The 17,433-nt window shown below is 37.1% G+C and overlaps 1 protein-coding gene across 6 annotated transcripts in view; it reads right to left on the bottom strand.

Moving 5' to 3' along the window:
* The window catches only part of INPP4B (inositol polyphosphate-4-phosphatase type II B), a 366,554-nt gene that overhangs the window by 207,360 nt on the left and 141,761 nt on the right, over nt 1–17,433 (bottom strand). Inside the window, exon 1 of one of the 6 annotated variants that reach the window (XM_032687040.1) lies at nt 16,702–16,803. The exons of 4 other annotated variants lie outside the window; for them this stretch is intronic. The gene's annotated coding sequence lies outside the window, so the exon portion shown is untranslated. Of the gene's footprint in view, nt 1–16,701; nt 16,804–17,433 lie in introns of those variants that run through there. One more of the 6 variants, XM_032687042.1, reaches the window with a different exon arrangement.

Raw genomic sequence — 17,433 nt, forward strand, 5'->3', positions numbered from 1 at the left:
AATATAGTCTTAAATTTATTTCAGTGTATTTCTACAGCAATATGTCCATCGCCAAATAGAGTAAAAAAACTGTTCTGATTTTGAGGTATTAACAAAGGACTCCACAGCAATCACAAGCGTATAATCTGCAGAATAAAAAACACCCCTTTAAATGCTAGCAATCAGTATTCAACTATCTGAAATCTCCTTTAACATTATATATTCTTCTACCATAATAACATTGCCATCCTGTGTCTATTAAGTAACGCAAAGCCTACGACCCAAGCTGTGTGATAAGGAAAAATATGCTTGCTGGGCATCTGATGAGGTGCTTCAATTACTCCAGGCAAGCTATAACCTGGTAGTTCATTACAGCCACCTTTACAAACTGTCAGCTCACTGAAAGATACTCACATCATCTTTTACAAATAATGAGCTACCCACTGTGATTAATCCATCATGCAACGCTACCCGATACCAACTTCAAGCTGACAATATAATACCACTAATCTGCATTCACCCTGGAAAATGTTGACTGACGTCACTAAATAACTTCTGCAGAACAGAAAACAACCTTTAATAGACTATTACCTTTAACAAATGTGAATACCTAACCAAAAGTAGTTTCTTTTTCAGTTTCAAAATGCATTTGTAATAACAATAATGTACAAATACACATTCCCTCAGTTTATTATTTCAGCTTAAAAATGAAAATCTCAAATTACCTTTTTCTACCAAAGTTAGATATATATATAGTTTAGACACTAATTAGTTAAGTTTTTCCAAGTTACATTCTGGTGCAAGGCTCCAGTGATCTATCACATCACATATCTCAGATAACACACTTTTTTAAAAGAAAATTTTCCTGCTTTGTTCTACATTTTTTGGCAGTTATTTAAAATATGTGGTAATAATCTTTGCTCAGTTCCCAATATATTACCTTTTTACTTCAAAAACGTTAAAATACCCTGACCACAGCTTTGCTCCCAAAGAGATTACAGTGATCCTGGGAATTCTGGGAATGCCTGAGCACATGCATACTTAACATAAAAATGACATACGATATTTCCAAGAGAACAGCTGTATCAGACCCAAGACCCATCATTCTGCCTACAAGTGACATAGGAAGTGTTCAAGGAAGAGAAAAAGCAGGGCAACCACGTGCAGTCCTCTTTCATTTCCCTGTTGTTTTCACATCAGGGTTTTTCCTCAGATGCCTTTTCCAGTCACTAACTCTCAGTGATACTCTCCTTTCCTGAGAGCACCTAGAATTTTTCCAACACGTTTACTCTCAGTATGTTATCAAAAGCAACTTCAGTATTTCCACTACCCACTCCAAGAAAAACCACCTTCTTTTGTCTGTTTGCAATCCAGTTCCCCCAGCTTCATTTAACATCACACTGGAAGAGGCAATAAACCATTAATCTTTACCTCCTTCGAGCTGTTAATGATTTTTCAGATTACTATCAGAGGTCATCACCTCTTACACAGGTTGAAAAGTTTAATCTCCTTCACTCCTTGTCCTGAAAACTTTAACAGACCTTTCTCTGGAACCTTCCCAGCTTCTCTATGTCCTGTGAGATGAGGGGAAATGAACTGCATGGTGGATCTTTACAGACAGAGCTCTCTGCTTTGTTCTCTCCTTTCCCAACATCTCCTAACATTCAATTTACTTTTTAGCCCCAACTGATCATCCACCTACCCTTCTAATGGAAATGTAACTCTCTACAGATCTCATTCTGGGGCAGAGAGGCAGGAATTAGTGCAAAGCCCGTTATTTTGATGGGAAACTTTTGTTATTTTTCTTCACACGCAACTTCATACTTAAGGATGTTGATCTTTATCTGCCACTTTATTGCTAATTAGTTAGACTTCCATGGGCATTCTACGATTACTCACACTTGATCCCCCCCATCCTGACTATTCAGTGAGTTAGTATCAGACTTTCTCACCTCGCTGCCTACCTTCTGTTCACCACTTATGCAGATGTGACAGTACCAGGCTCAAGACATATCCCTGCTGATGCACTCCACTGTAAGAACTGCCCAAGCAGTCACAGTTCCTCGACCTTATACTTTATTCAACTAGTCATTCATGTAATAGGAGAGAGGAAGTCTAGTGATGGAGTGATCAACATTATTTGTATCAGAAGGTGAGAAAAACTATATTGAAAGGCAATCAAAGAATGTAAGTGTATCAAGTGAACAAATATAGTTGCTTGTAGAACCGTTTTGCCCGTGCTCTTGGAAGTGAAAGATGTTTTGAGGAATCATACAGATCATTGATTTAAATGACGCACAAACCGCATGCGCAATTATTCAAATACATTTCGGATACGAACATCACAACCGACAACACAAATTACAGCACAATATGGCATTTGAAAAATATTTCAAGTGCAGAGAAAAACAAGACCAAACTACGTTTCACTGGTTGGCCTCCAACAAGTAGGATGTTGTGCAAATTAACATTGCAGAGAACTGTGTTTTATTTAAGACTTAGCTTCATGCAGCACAGAACTCCAAAAAGACAGCCTCAGGATAAAGCTTTTAACCCTTCATGACAAAATACACTTTTTAACCTTTCTTACATTTTCCCAAAGAGAAAAAAATCAATCCAAAATTCACTACATGGTATCAACCTTTCCCATAACCTTAGAATAAAAAATAGAAACAGAAACAATGCAATAATTAAATTATTTGAAGATTTTTAATTATGAACCATAAGTGCTAATATATCCAATGTATGCACTGTAAAGATAACTCCTGCTATTCTGATTCCTTGGACATCTCACAGTGATGTTCGCTTTTATTTGACAGCAAGCTATGATTCCCTCCCCCACCCCCCTGAGCTTTAATCTTTTTCACAGCACTTTCAAAAGAAGCAAACAGAATATTTTTCAGGATGCTTAAGACTTGCGTGCTAAGAGATGGCTGTTGTGTGATTAGCTATAGTCCCTAAGAGGATCAGAAGAATTCTGATCAGCAGACCTGTAAATTGTCATCAGGCCTAACATCAGCAAATACCATCTTCTAAACAGAGAACCAAATAAGGTAAGTATTTTAATTCTTTGTAAGCTTCTTTGTGTTAACTTCCTTGCTCCTCCTCCAGCATTTGGTTTTCCTCTCATCTCTTTTTTGCAACTAAAGAAATGGTGGCCCTCCAGACCACTCCCAAGCTCAAAGGGGCATAAGAAGATATGCCAGAGCAAGGTGTGCTCTGCCTTTAACCTGCACGTCTGTGTTCTTCGTAAGAGCAGCAGAATTAGGCCCTTAAAATACAGCACATATGTATATGGAATATAATTTTTGAGGAAAAACAACACAAAGCCCCCAGACCACATTGAAAACTGAAGCCATTACAGTCATGGAAAGAAAAATGAGGGCTTTTTTATTTCCCAGAAAAAAAAATTTTTTCTCATATTCCCTTGCAACAAATAAGTCACTCAACATAAAAGGCAGAGTGAGCAATTCATGTGTGCGCACCCAGAGAAAAACCTCCTAGGTTATAAGCTCTCAATTTAGAAAGCTTTCATCATACTCTTTGAAATGAGAGAGACTTACTAAATCTCATCAATTTTAGTTTTAAAAAGAAAAACGTTTCCCTTCCCTCCTGATTAACAACATTTTATTTCAGACGTGGTACTGGTTTTCTGGCCTTCAGGATTACATCTCAGGAACTCTCTCATCAGGACCTAGGAAAGCATTCATAGTACAAACTGCAGAAGTTAGATGCTTGGGAATAAAGAGACAAACATTGTAAGCAGCAAGAATAATTTAGTCAGAATTATTTAGTCAAAATAAATATCAAAGGTGGAATCTCACAAATATTAAACTCATTCCACTTTATTCTGACTAAGCATATTTTTATATAGATTTTGGAAACACAAGTACCTCAGTACAAAAAGGAAAATACCTTGTGCTTTATTAGAACATCATGTATTCCTATTTTAGAATATTTGTAAGAATGGTAACTAAGCATGAACAAATGTTTAAAACCATAGCACATCCACGGAGACAACTGACTCAGGACAAAACCAGTCAGATATCAGCAGAGGGACACTTCTCATTAAACAGTTGTTTCATCTCTAGGCTCTCGGGCCATCCTCCAGGGAAACCTACAGAGCACTTCTCAAATACGAGCTTCAGAATGGAAGATGCAGTTTTACAAGCAACTAAACTGACATAACAGCAAAAATTCATTACTCTGCTAGATACCAAATACATTCAATGGGCCAGAAAATAAAATCTGTGGGCTCAGTATGATCTCTCCCCTCCACAGCCAACTCCTCACCTGCCACCAGCTATAAACTGCCTGTCTCTTACCCTCAGGAGGCAACTTCTTTCTCAGCTCTTCCCTCCACCGAGAACACCCTGTCTCTCTCCTACCGCTTCCCTTCCCAGGAGCTGCCTTTTGTTTCCAAGACGGTAGAAGTGATCTATATTTAAGTGAACTCTGAGCAATGGTCTTCATCTTCTATCCAGCTTTGAATACCGAAGTTTTGATTTCAGACCTTAACAAGTGCATTTGTGATCAAAGAACTTGTCACTTCTCAGCTGTGTCACTTGGCCCAGTAAACCCCACAGCCTCCAGCTACTGATCTCTACCGTGTTCTTGCATCAGATTCATGCCCACTACCACTGTTCAGAGTAACTATGCACAAAAAGAAAATAGGAGTAATGAGCCCACAAAAGAAGTTTTAGGAAAGGTATTTTCAACAGTTAGGAAAGAAAGATCAATAGGTAAGCATGTGTGAGCAAGGAGGGTACCCACGTGTTTGAGCGGGGACACCATCCCATGTTTAAATTCAAACTACATTTAGTGACTCGATGTGCAGTTCAAATAAAGTTTTCAAAGGTACCTTTCAAAGAGTAGCACTGGGGTTTCTAACCTATTTAACAGAGAATCTTTTTTAAATAATGATGAGTAAATACATTAAAGCAAACTTTTATCTGCACCTAGACCTATTCCACCTTGTCTCTGTAAATCTCTTCTTTCTACATTTTACAAATATCAAAGTATATTTAATAAGGAAACCACAAAATTCAGTCCCAAACTGCAAGCTCCAGCTATGTAATCTGTATTTGAAGCCATGGGCATGAAGAACAAAAGTGTCCACCTGCAGAAACTACTATCAGCCTTCCAGATTCTCAAATATTAAAGTATCATGTTCTACACTCAAAGCGGAAAGAAAAATGAATAGAGGCATTATAAAAAGTTAGATTATTCAAATGCAATTATCCAGAAACTGTTGATTACAGGATCAACAAGCCTTAAATATTTCCTTATTTACTTCTAAATACTGTTTCAATACATTTCATGTGCCTCAATGTAGTGTAGAGTCTGAGGTCTACAGAACCACATTTTGGCTGTAAACAGCAAGCATAAAAGTGATTGTTAAAATCAGTAGTAAGTGACAAGCTCTAATATGCCTATAAACACATATCCTTCATAAAATCATAATAAATATATTGAAATCACTGATTCAACACACATGTATTCATAAACATAACAAAAAAATAAATTACAACTTCCATCTTTTAAAGCATTCCACTTAAACATGAAGGCTTTGTTCAAAATAGTCTACCAATTAATAGTTTAATTCAGGCTTTTCTACTCACTGGGAAAGGACAGCTAAATGATTAGTGCTTTCATTTCCAACAGACACTTTAGTTTGTGTGTTATAAATGATTTTATCACAAGGCTGTGAAGCAGTTTCCACACAAAGTTATTTAGTATTACGCTTATAATGACACAAATAATTTAAGATGCAAGTTGAAGAGAACTTCTGCATTTCCTAAACTAACATTACATGAGGAGTTATGGTTTTAAGGGAAAACATCAGGACTCCTACCAAAAAAAACCAAAAAACAAAAAACAAAACACAACTGTAGAAAAAACAAACAAACAAACCAACCAACAAACCCAACCCCACACACCAAAACCCAAAAACTTCACACAATACCTCAGTGAAAGTAAACTGAATTTTAAAAAATATATATACACAGTAAAAAGAAAAAGAAAATTTTCCAGAAAAATCAGTAGATCAATTAGTTCAAGTCAGGGCTCTCCACACCTTCATCTAGAAATGAATCAACTTGTTTTCAGGCTAGTACTCTGAAATAAAAGTTCCCTTTCAGAAGTTCAGAGCTTGTATTAAAGGTTATTAATGAACACTTAGAAAAGCACTTCACAGGAGAGGAAGAAAAAGAAGATACATGTTGATACCTGTGCACAAGAAGCAGATGTTGGACAACTAACTGATTATTTTCACTTCAAACATTAAAAGGAAACTTTAGAATAGTCCATCTGCCATGTAAGTGAAAACAGCATCAATCTTTTCTCTAGTCTGTTTTCATCAGTCTGTCACCTATTTTTATTTAAGAACATTCAGTAAAAGTGGCCTATAGACAGAGGTAGAAAAGCTTTCCCAAGAATGTATATGGAAGAAACAATATGGAAAGGAGTCACTGAGGTAAAATTTAACACTAGACTCAAGACAAAGAAGTGTTTGCTCTTTGGAAGGAGTCGTGGTTGTTTAGGAAACTCACATAAAAAAAAAAAAAAACCACAACAAAAAAAATATAAACACAAAAACCTGTTTGCTTTAAAATTCCACCATATAAAGTTGAGAAAAAGAAAAGTAAGGCTATTTCACAGACTTTGTTTCTTATGAAACAAATGTCAGATTTTACCATTACTGAGATAATTGTCTCAATTTGCTTCAGAATTTGTTTCAATAGTCTACCTATTATACCAAAAATGCTGCACAGTAGAGAAACCAGGCAAGAACAGAAATATTTTGAAATCTTTGTTGTCTTCCAGGGAAAGAGTATTGTTTACCACTCCAGTTATGTCAGTATGTTACAAGAATTCAAACTGTTAATTTCTTAACCAGATTACTTTGACAGATAAAGAACAACATTTACATCACAACAGAGCTCAGAAAATCAAAACTGAAAAATGCCTAAATAAGTAAACAAACTACACAATAATTGTTGCATCTGTGCAAAGGTCCACACAGCACAGTGTAGATCTATGATTGTAAACAAAGGAAAATAAATAGGGAATTCTTTAAAAAAGGGCAAGCTCATCATCATAATTCTCTAAAACACCTCCAAGCTTCTACTAGCCTTGTTAAGGGACTTTTCTAAACAAATGGACAACTGTGTTTCATCAATTTGTATTGATTCCTTCAGCATTCTGCATTTGCCAATACATTCACTTCTTCTAGATTTTTTTAAAAGTTCCTTAATTTTTTTCCTGGTCCTACCTTGGCTTTTGTTTTAAATAACTTTCTACAAAAGCCATTCTTTTAGTTTGCTGTACTCCCATGACAACCACAAAGCAAAAACAAAATCCCCAGTAAAACTGTATTTGAAAACACTTGTAAATATGCAGAAAGCATACAACAGGGATACATATAATGCAAGCAAACGACTATATGGATCACTCCAGAGTTCCTACAAAACTATACATATTCCTTTCATTTTTATCTCAGAAAATTTGAGTTTGGCCACAAAACACAAATAAAACTAATGCAAGAATCCTATTTTTAGAAAATGTTTTAAACTTGTGGCACATTGGCTAAGTAATGCTGTGCAATCTTGTTTGGAGAGACCAATTTCAGCAGACAGCAGATCATCCTCAAGGAAAACTTTCTGTACAGTGTCCTGATACTATGTCTCAGGAGACTGTGTCTTTGAATAGTCCAAAGAAGAAGCCAGAGTTTGCTGGCAATACTACACATAAACAAATATACGTTTATTACATACTACGTATGTATATTACATATATATAATATATTATATATTCTACTACTAGGTTAAACTTATCTCACCCCAAATGTGTACTGTGACTAATCCCAAATACATTTTTTTCCTGAGAAAAAGAAACAAAGCAACAATTTTAATACTGTACAGTTCACCTTTTTTTTTTTTTGATTGTTGGTTCATATTTGCACTTGCAGGTCTCTTGATAAAATATTCTAAAATCTCACCAGCAATGAATAGCGATTTTACTGCGTGTTCCCTGAGCAACCAAATGATGAATTTCCTTTAGCTTGCCCTTCTGCATTTTCCTTCTTCTTCAGTCATAAAAAGACACCTACAAGTTTCTGAAACAATTATGTCAAATACTGAACTATAGATAACAGTAATTAAATTTCCCCAAAGATTTTTCAGAATAAAAATTAAAATGCATTCATGACTGTTATTAACAGAAAGGTGCAGCCGAGAGTACTGGATTAAAAATTATGAAGCTGTAAAGTGTTCTGGAAATGTCAATGCTTATTGCAACATAACATTGTAAAAACACCTTACAGAGCCAAGTCTAACCTTCATCTGGGCTTCACATTCTCACTTGAAGCTGTAACTACAGGTCTCAAAAATGGGAGAAAAAACCCCCTAATTCCTAGATGTCATCATTTTAGCACTGCTCTCAAACAGCAAATAAAAATCTTTCCAGTTTACTTTTTAATTGCCTAAGTGCAATTTCAGCCACAGTACCCCCCCCAAAAAACCCTAACATCACTCAACCCCAAAAAAGTCACACAACCCCTTTTTTCTTTAGAGACATCAAAATACACAAAATCCTGTTTGAAAATCTGTTTCCATCTCTGTATAGCTTTCGACTGTATGCAAACACAAGGATATATGTCTACAAAACACCACAACTACACACACAAAGTATCCACCTGCAAATAGATGCGTATACAATGCTAACACAGTGTTACACATTTGTGGTTTTAGGAAGAGTTCTCCTTGGTCATGTTGCCAAATGCTTCCAGACAGACTTTCAAGAGCAATTCACGCACAAAGTACAGACACTTAGGGAGCAGCCAAGTGAAATGGTCTCAATGTCAAATAAATACAGTGCTATTTCTCATGCTTCCACTTACTAGTTTCATTTTTCATCTAGAGCAAACCAGAAAAACGTTTCCCAAAAAAACTTTTACAAACAGTTATCTCATTTAACAGCCTCATCACTGCTCTGGCATTTAGCCACCCTCAAAAAGCCATTTATTGCTTCATATACCATCTCACTAACTGCTGTGCCTTAAACATTGAGTGAACTATTAGATATTCCCCAGGAAAGTGATCAAAATGACACAACATAAAGGGCAACCAGCAATCCAGGGTATAATAAAATAACAGCACATTAAAGAATTAGTACAATATTTGTACTCAGTTGCATAAAACCCTGTGAAGCTACTTACAACGTTGACTTTGGTACCTAATACATCTATGACATTACTACTAATTTAAATGTCAAGGCAGCTAACAGTGACTTTTCACAGTGTTACAGAAGGTGCATGTTTATCATACCAAGATGCTGTAATCACATCTGATAAGGTGTGAGGAGAACCCACCAGCTGAACAATTTAAAGGTAATATCACGAAACCATTTTGTTTTGTTGTATCAACCCCAGCTACATTTTAGGACATTATGAGCTTGCAGACAGCCTGGTAAAAAAATATGGTTGACAAAGCAACATTCCTACACGTACATTTTCAATTCTCTTGGTCAAACACCACTTAATCCCCACCAAGCAGAACCCGGAGATGAACGCTGTCATATTTGTGTTGTCAGGAGATCAAAGGAATTCAATGCCCAGCTGTGGTCCTGTATTTCTACTCAGAGTGGGAATGAAAATTATTTCCTTCTCTTTTGGAATTTTAAAGGGAAAAAAAAAGGCATATTTTGTACTTTTACTAGAACCCCTACAGATTTCTTGCAAATTCCTGTTTTGGGGAAAGCCTGCAGCTACCAGCTCTCTCTTTACTCCATATATTAGGCCTTAAGCCATGTCACCCTAAGTCTTCCCAGGCCATGGGTCCTGGCCCCTCTACCACCTTCATCTTTCCAGAGTTTGGAGCAAAAGGGTGGATAAAGCTGCGCAATATTGATTTTGTCAATCAAGTCCTCAACTCAAAAAACTTTCTGGGAAGTATCAAACTTTGACTAAGTGGATTCTTGTCCTTTTCAAATTGCCATGGACTTAAATCCAAACCAAACCAAAATAAGACAACCATATTTGACATTTGGTAAAAATATAAAAAGGAGATATCTATAATTCCATTCAGATCCTCTCATTTCTAATAGCCTTCCTCCTGCATGAGTCTTGTTCTTAGTACTTATTGGCAGTAGCAAGCAAAAGAAAAACTTGACAGCCATACGAGTCTTATCTCCTTGCACAAAAGTTTGGCATCACTCTTGCACAGCAAGACTATCTCAACGTACAAGACACATGGACAATGATCTTGATCAGAGATGTTCATGAAGAGACCAAGAGGAGGGCAAGGAATGGGCATAAAAGGAGAAAGCCCAGCAAGTTTTTCAAAATGCAGAAGATTATTTAAAAGATCTGGCTGCAAGTGTCATTTCTAGAGCCAGTGAAGCACTTCTGGAGGGCTTTTTTGTTTCATTTTTCCAATATCAATAAACCAAAGACACGAAACCAAAATTAGGACTTTAAGCTTTTTTAAGCTTGCAGCTATAATTACTCTGTTCTAAGGACCCAATATAAATGCAGTCATTTCTGAGGAAAAAAAGAATGAAATTAGGTTCATTCCACCTAATCTTTCCCACAATTGCCGGGGACATGCATGATCAGTCTTTGTTAATTCTTTACCACAGAACTTCTCCTCCTCCTTGTGTCAAAAACTTATCGGAAGTCCTCAAGTAAAAGAGAATCCGCTTCCCAGAATATCTTATCCATGTCAATATATTAAAGATGAGAACTAAGCTACCATTTAACCTCTTCTGTTGCAGCTAAACTGAAAAACACTGAGCACTTCCTTAAACACAGCTAGAATTTAATCCAGGCTACTGGCTAAGAATGCTATGCAGCAGTATCATATCAATAAGTTCGCACAGACAAATAATTCTAAATTTTCAAGGCTGACTCTTTTATGCAGTTTAATCACCACTGTTGGTATCCCAACTCCAAACCAGAAAACCACTGGAACCAAGTGTGCACATAAAACCCATACACGCTGCAAATGCCCCCTCTGCCTCTCTCTTTTTTTAATCAGTGCTTAAACTGGAAGTCTGCCTTTAGGAGAAAAAGCAATGTTTTTATGCCAAAACTTGATGTATTCTCTTCAACACACCTGTTGAGCTCTTACCTGAGAACACAGACACACTACAAGTGACACAGTAGAAAAGTCTTCTAGAAGAGACAGGGATTTTTCCATTAAGATATTTCTTATATTCATTTTTTAGTCGTGGAAAATATAAATAAACTTTTCAATAGCCATGTTAGTGTAGAGGAATGTCTTGTTTTTACTGGGCTCCCCAAAATAATAATTTTCTTGCATACATATTTTTAAAAATATCTTTTGCTGGTATTTCCCGGCTATGTCATAAAAATCATTATAATTTGTCATATATTATTTTTCATGCCAATTTCAAGCTTGAATATGCATTATCTGGAATTAAAGTCTATACTACATTTTGATTTTACCACATTATTATTAAGCTATTTTTGATTCTGCTTTTTTTTAGTGGAATACATAAAGCAACTTCTTTTTTTGTTTAATTTTGGCTTTGTTATTGTAATGTGGCACCCTGAAAAAGAGTTGCACATAGTTTATCTTCAGACACTACCATACATCATGTCCTTAGACCTTACAACATTTGAATTCTGTCAGAGACAATGGCAAAGGCCAACTTGAGTCCAGAATGCCAACAACATTAACTGACTCTATGCATGATGAGATACTCCAGCCACGTGTTCTCACACTGATTATCTATCTTGCATTTTAACTCAAAGCTGCCAGAAAAGCCTAAGAAATTCTACAATTAAGTGTTTCTACAAACACAAATTGCTAACATCAGGTAATGTTAAAGCAAGGCCATACTAGGTCATGATGACATAGATTCAAGGTTTGGCTGTCTTCCTCAATTTAATTTCTTGTTTTCTTTTTCATTTTCTGAAAAATCATATTATTGAGGAAATGTATTGAAATTATACAGCAATTCTCACTAAGTTAGTTTTTCCATCATGCACTCTGTGGTCAACAGAAATATGGAAGGACTTCCACCTTCACATAAGGGACTGGATGGTAACACAAAGGTCTAAGGTTACAGGGGCATATGAAGTACAGTTGAGGGACCAAGAAGTCTCCCAGACATTTGCAGCTCTTATTACAATTTCAGTTTCTGTGAAGAGAGGCACATAAAGGCTGCAAGAAAAAGAAATACAAGAGAAGAGGATGAGCCTGTTATATGACAGTTCTCCTCAACACTTCCCACTAGCAGAGTGGTTGTGGCATCCTCCTCTCCCTGGGCTCCTACCAAACCCAGCTCACTCGTAGCCCCACAAAGCAGCAGAAACCCCGGTGGTTCATATGTTCCCCAGAAACTGCTGCCACTTTAACAACCTAGCTTAGTGTCAATGCCATTTGCATTTGAACCTGACAACATCCAATGCAGCAAGTTGTAAAAACACCCCCAAACCCCACACACTAATTTATACAATATTTAATTTGGGCTCCCTTTATTAACCACAGGTGATGGTTACATAACAAATTGCACCATTCGACCCTGATGTAAAGTGTTTAATGCAGAACGTAAATCTTACCATCTTGCCACTTGTGAAGGCAACAAAATTACTTGAAAAGTTAAGCTTAATAACTCAAAGTACAGTAGATGTTGTGAAATGTGACTTCTATAACAAGTTTATCATTAAAACATACACCCACATTTTACATTTAGAATGAAAACTTATCTTACGCGAGTATAAGAAAGTGAAGGCTGGAGATGGGTGTTTTACCTCTGAGCTGCTTAAGGAGACTTTTGTTCCAAATTGATGAATAACGCAGACAACAGACTCTTCGGATGCAGTCAAAGAACCTTGCATGACAGGCAATCAGAATATAAATAGCAAGAGTAACTGCAAAAACCTCAGCAGCTTCACAGTGTGGTGCTAAAGCCTCACAACCATGTAACACCACCAAGGAGAACACCCCACCTCCACCTCAGAGAGCAGCAGAAGTAACAGCAGAGCCATCCTGCTAAACAACACCAGCCATGCCTTGCACACCCTGTGCTCAGCAGAAAGCACAGTCTGAAGTAGCAGCGTCTGAACAGTGATGCTGGAGCATAGTCAGATAACAGGGCATGGGTAAGTTCAAGCACAAACTCTCCCACAGGAAATGCACCTTATGGGCATGTCCTAACACAGATGAAAGTGCATATGATCCAGATTCTCAGCTGAAGTCATTCTATGTGAGAAGGAACAAACTCCTTCCAGCACCTGACAGTGACTTGGTGGCTAATCAGAGCTACAGCAAGTATAGGGTGTCCCTACAAGCAGCACCATCAGTACAAGTAACGAGGCAGCAAACACTAGCAAAGGGCAGGACCTGTATTAACAGCACGACTTTCCAAGGAAAAAGAACATGGAGCCACACCCTTACTGGCAGAGGAGGGCAGAAAAGACTGAGACAAATGGCTTTTAGCCACTTTTCTGACTTAGGGTCTTCTTTCAGATAAAGCTCTGGAGCAGCACAGCAGCATTACAGAGAGCTGGATCTAACAGTAAGAGTTACTGGTGTCTATTGCAATTACTATCCAGCACACCAGCACAAAAAGCCCACAGTTTAAATAGCCCAAGTATTTTAAGTTCCCCAGGTTTCCAGTGCAGACAAAACCTTGCACCATGCCTGAAGACAGGCTGTCATGCACAAGCAACTGCAGGCAGCTGGGCTGGGCTCCTTCCAGCTGCTCTCTCGGCTCTGCACAAATTGCTGATAAACCTTCCTGAGAGCAGTGCCAAGCACTACTTAAACTTCAAGAGGTCATTCATTACCAATTCTTTGGGTGCACCAGAATTTCAGCCCTAAATGAAGCCATGCTGACCTATATAAACTCCTCACTTTGACGTAATGGCTGTAAGTTACTTGATACATGGTTATAATTACGTCTTCATTTTGCCAGGAAAAAATTGTGTGTTTTACACAGTAATTGCCTTGTGAAATCACCTTTCTTCAGTACATAAACTGAAACAAACCGTGCCTGAACCATGAGACATAGGTTGCTGAAATTATTATCACTGGCATGGCTTTAACACATAAACCAGTTTCACCATTTTGCAAAGACCATAAAAAGACAGTGTTGTTCTGAAAGATTATTTATTATAGGTAACACTACAGTACAGGAAGGTGGTAAGGAAACAGACCAACAATTTTGTATCAACATCTCCTCTAAGTTTTGTTTACCGATAAAAAGTTGCTAGGAATAAAACCACGAGAATCAAAGGTGAATGACAGAATTTGCTGCTGTTAAGCAATTATCAAAGGCCAACTATGTAAAACTTGTGAGAAGATAAGTAAAAGGTCCCATTAGGCATTTCTATTCTGGGTTAAACAACCCGATATGGCTTGCTAAGTATAAAGTTATATTATATTGAGATCATGCTGCTTCTGCATCACTGGATACAAAACTCCTGTTAAGCCTTTAGGCTCCCTCCATTCTAAGTATTAGTTTTGACCCAGTTCTGGCCTCATAAAACACAAATCCCCAAACACCCTCTTCCATGGAAAAAAAAAAAAAAGACTAAGTTCTCACATATAAGATCAACAAATAAGCTCACTCTCATTTTCAGATTAGTGAGAAGTCAGACAAGCTATATTCCAATACCACATGGTGACAGCCAATTCTAGGATAAATCTCTTATTCCCACCACTCCTCCTTTATGTTGGGTAAATAGGCTGCAGCAGGAAGAAAAGGCCAAAATCCAACCTGTAGGAGATGTTTCCTTCATGCAGAAAAAGTTCAGAACATACCCAGGAGCAACAGTCCTCAAGGACTTGGAGGTTAAACTTGGGCACTTCCCAGATCAGCCCATTACGAAGTCCATTGGTTTGGCTGTAGCTAAGAAGTTTCATTATTCCTGCATTATTCCTCATGAAAATTATTGTACAGGGAAATTTATTTTTTTATTATTATTTTTATTGAAGGTCATGGTTTCTATGAAGATGGATCACATACAATGAAATAAGAAAACTGCTTTGGTCTGTATACTATGTTATGCTTGGAGAAAAATTATCCTATTAAAACAGGGAAGATGCAAAAAGAGCAATCAAGCTACAGCACAACAAATTCTGTGAAGTGTGAACATTTACACACACACACACTTTGCAATAATACAATACTTCCTACAGATTTGTTTCTATGATTATTGGGTGACTGTTTGAAAGTAAGTGACAGCAACCCTTGAAGCCATTAAATTTTCTACCAAGTCATTTTGGCTTTTCTTTTAGTACCTATTTTACCACAACACCAAAAGCACCCATTATATAACTCTTCCAGAGCCAAAACTCCAGCTTATACCTGTAAGAATGCCAAAACTCCCAGCTTCAAACTCCAAAACCATACCCAACTCAAAAAAATCACTACACACAAAACACACATAAATTCAAAAAAAATACAGTTAAATTGTTTTTAAGATCACTAAAAGCAAGTCTAGTTACTCTATGATGCAATCTAATATCTAGTACTTGATATATTTTCACATTTTTGTTTTGCAAGGCCATATTGATGGGGCTCTGTACAACCTGGCCTAGTGCAAAGTGTCCCTGCCCATGGCAGGGAGGTTGGAACTAGATGAGCTTTAAGGTCACTTCCAACCCAAAACACTCTATGCTTTTATGATTTTATCTCTTTAAAGCTCTCAATGTTAAACTTCTAAAAGAAACCCTAGCATGACTTACAGGCTCTTGAACCAGGGATGCCAGAGATTTATTTGGAATGAGATATTTCGGAGCAACCCGAAACAAAATCCAATAAATTTAGTCTCGTTACCATCCATAGGTGGGTGTACCATGGCATCTTGTTTTCCTGTCCTCCCAAATAGTAGTGTCCTCCCCCTGTACTGCCAACCTTCCCTGCACACACTTCTTATGATCATTCTGGTATTTGCTCTGTGAGACTCCCCATAAGCAGTATCAAGTATTAGCCTGAAGACAACTAACCCAGTCATGCATTTTTCTGCTGGCTTAGTGAACTGAATCAATTCCAGAATCATCAGGAGAACCACAGTGGTGGACATAGAACCACACTACTGGGATCAAGGGAGAATCCAAGGAGCATGATGACTTAATTTTCCTTTAACAGCAACATAGTGTCCAACTGCTCACTACACTGCATGGCTTTAAACCCATGGATTTAAATCACTAGTTAAAAAGACATGACGATAAATCAGTATTATTTCAAGCTTAGAGTCAGGTCATGAAAAAATATTACTTATATTCTCTGTTCATATGTTAATAGTTTTCTCACACGTCTTAGAAATGTCTGTTTTTTGAAGTGAAAACACTAGTTCAAAAACATGTTTTTTCAGCAAAGAATAAACAAGAAATTAATTCCTTAGTGAAAAGGATTGCACAGACACAAAGCATATAGGATTCTCAATTTAGGCCAGAAAGTTCAATCAGAACTTTAATTCTTCATTCCCTGGCTTCTTTCCCATTAAAATTTCAATTTGGCATTCCAGTTAAATGTGTCCTTTCAACTTAGATATGATAGGCTTTAAAGCTATGCATTTCAAGTTCAGTAAAGATCAAAATATTCTATTAAAAGACCATCATCAATTAACTGATGCCCTTGAAGTAGGTCAAGCAAACTTTTCCGGGCAAACAACATGAAAAAAAAAAAAAATAGCACCAAGTAAACAAAACAGAAGCCCAAGAACAGTCAAAAACCCTTGTCCAACACCTTGTACTCCCTGTTGCAATTATCACCACCTCTATTCCACCACAGCTGCCAGAAGTTTCTGAATACACAATGCAGTCACAGCTGCTTCAGTGACATTGGACCCTGCAAAAAAAAAAAAGTACTTAATCCCGGTGGCTGTGAGATGTTGTTGAAAATCCAAAGAACATCTGCCTCGCTGCTAGCTGAACAGATATACAGTTTCACTTTGGTGCAAGGTAATGTGAGCCTGCAATCTGCTTTTGGTTTCACCTGTTTTTCATCAGGAAATAATCACCATATTAACTTTAGGAACTGCCAAAACATTTGCATAAAACAACAATTAACTTCAAGAGAACACAATGCCAGTGCTTAACTTGATGATCACGTGGTTCCATTATGTTGCAGTGCTAAGACTTTGATTGAGAGATGAAAAAAAAGAAAAACAGGTATGATTAAAGATAAAGGATCACAGGGCATTCTTAGTAGTAGAACTAAATCCCAGGTAGTACATTCAAATGCCACCTACAGTGGTGAAGCACTTAAATTTTTATAATAATTTAAGATAATTTTCCATGCAATATTTGGGAATGACAGCTTTCCAGATCCTCCATGACAAACTGCACTTGGCTTCTGTTTAGAAATTCCTCACAATATAGAGCCAAAACTCTGTAATTCCTATAGAACGAGCCATAATACATTTTATTTCACTTAATCTTTAGATGTTAGAATAAAACCAGCACCTTCAAATGGAAA

The sequence above is a fragment of the Chiroxiphia lanceolata genome, chromosome 4 (genome assembly GCF_009829145.1).
Source record: "Chiroxiphia lanceolata isolate bChiLan1 chromosome 4, bChiLan1.pri, whole genome shotgun sequence".
NCBI classification, from domain to species: domain Eukaryota; kingdom Metazoa; phylum Chordata; class Aves; order Passeriformes; family Pipridae; genus Chiroxiphia; species Chiroxiphia lanceolata.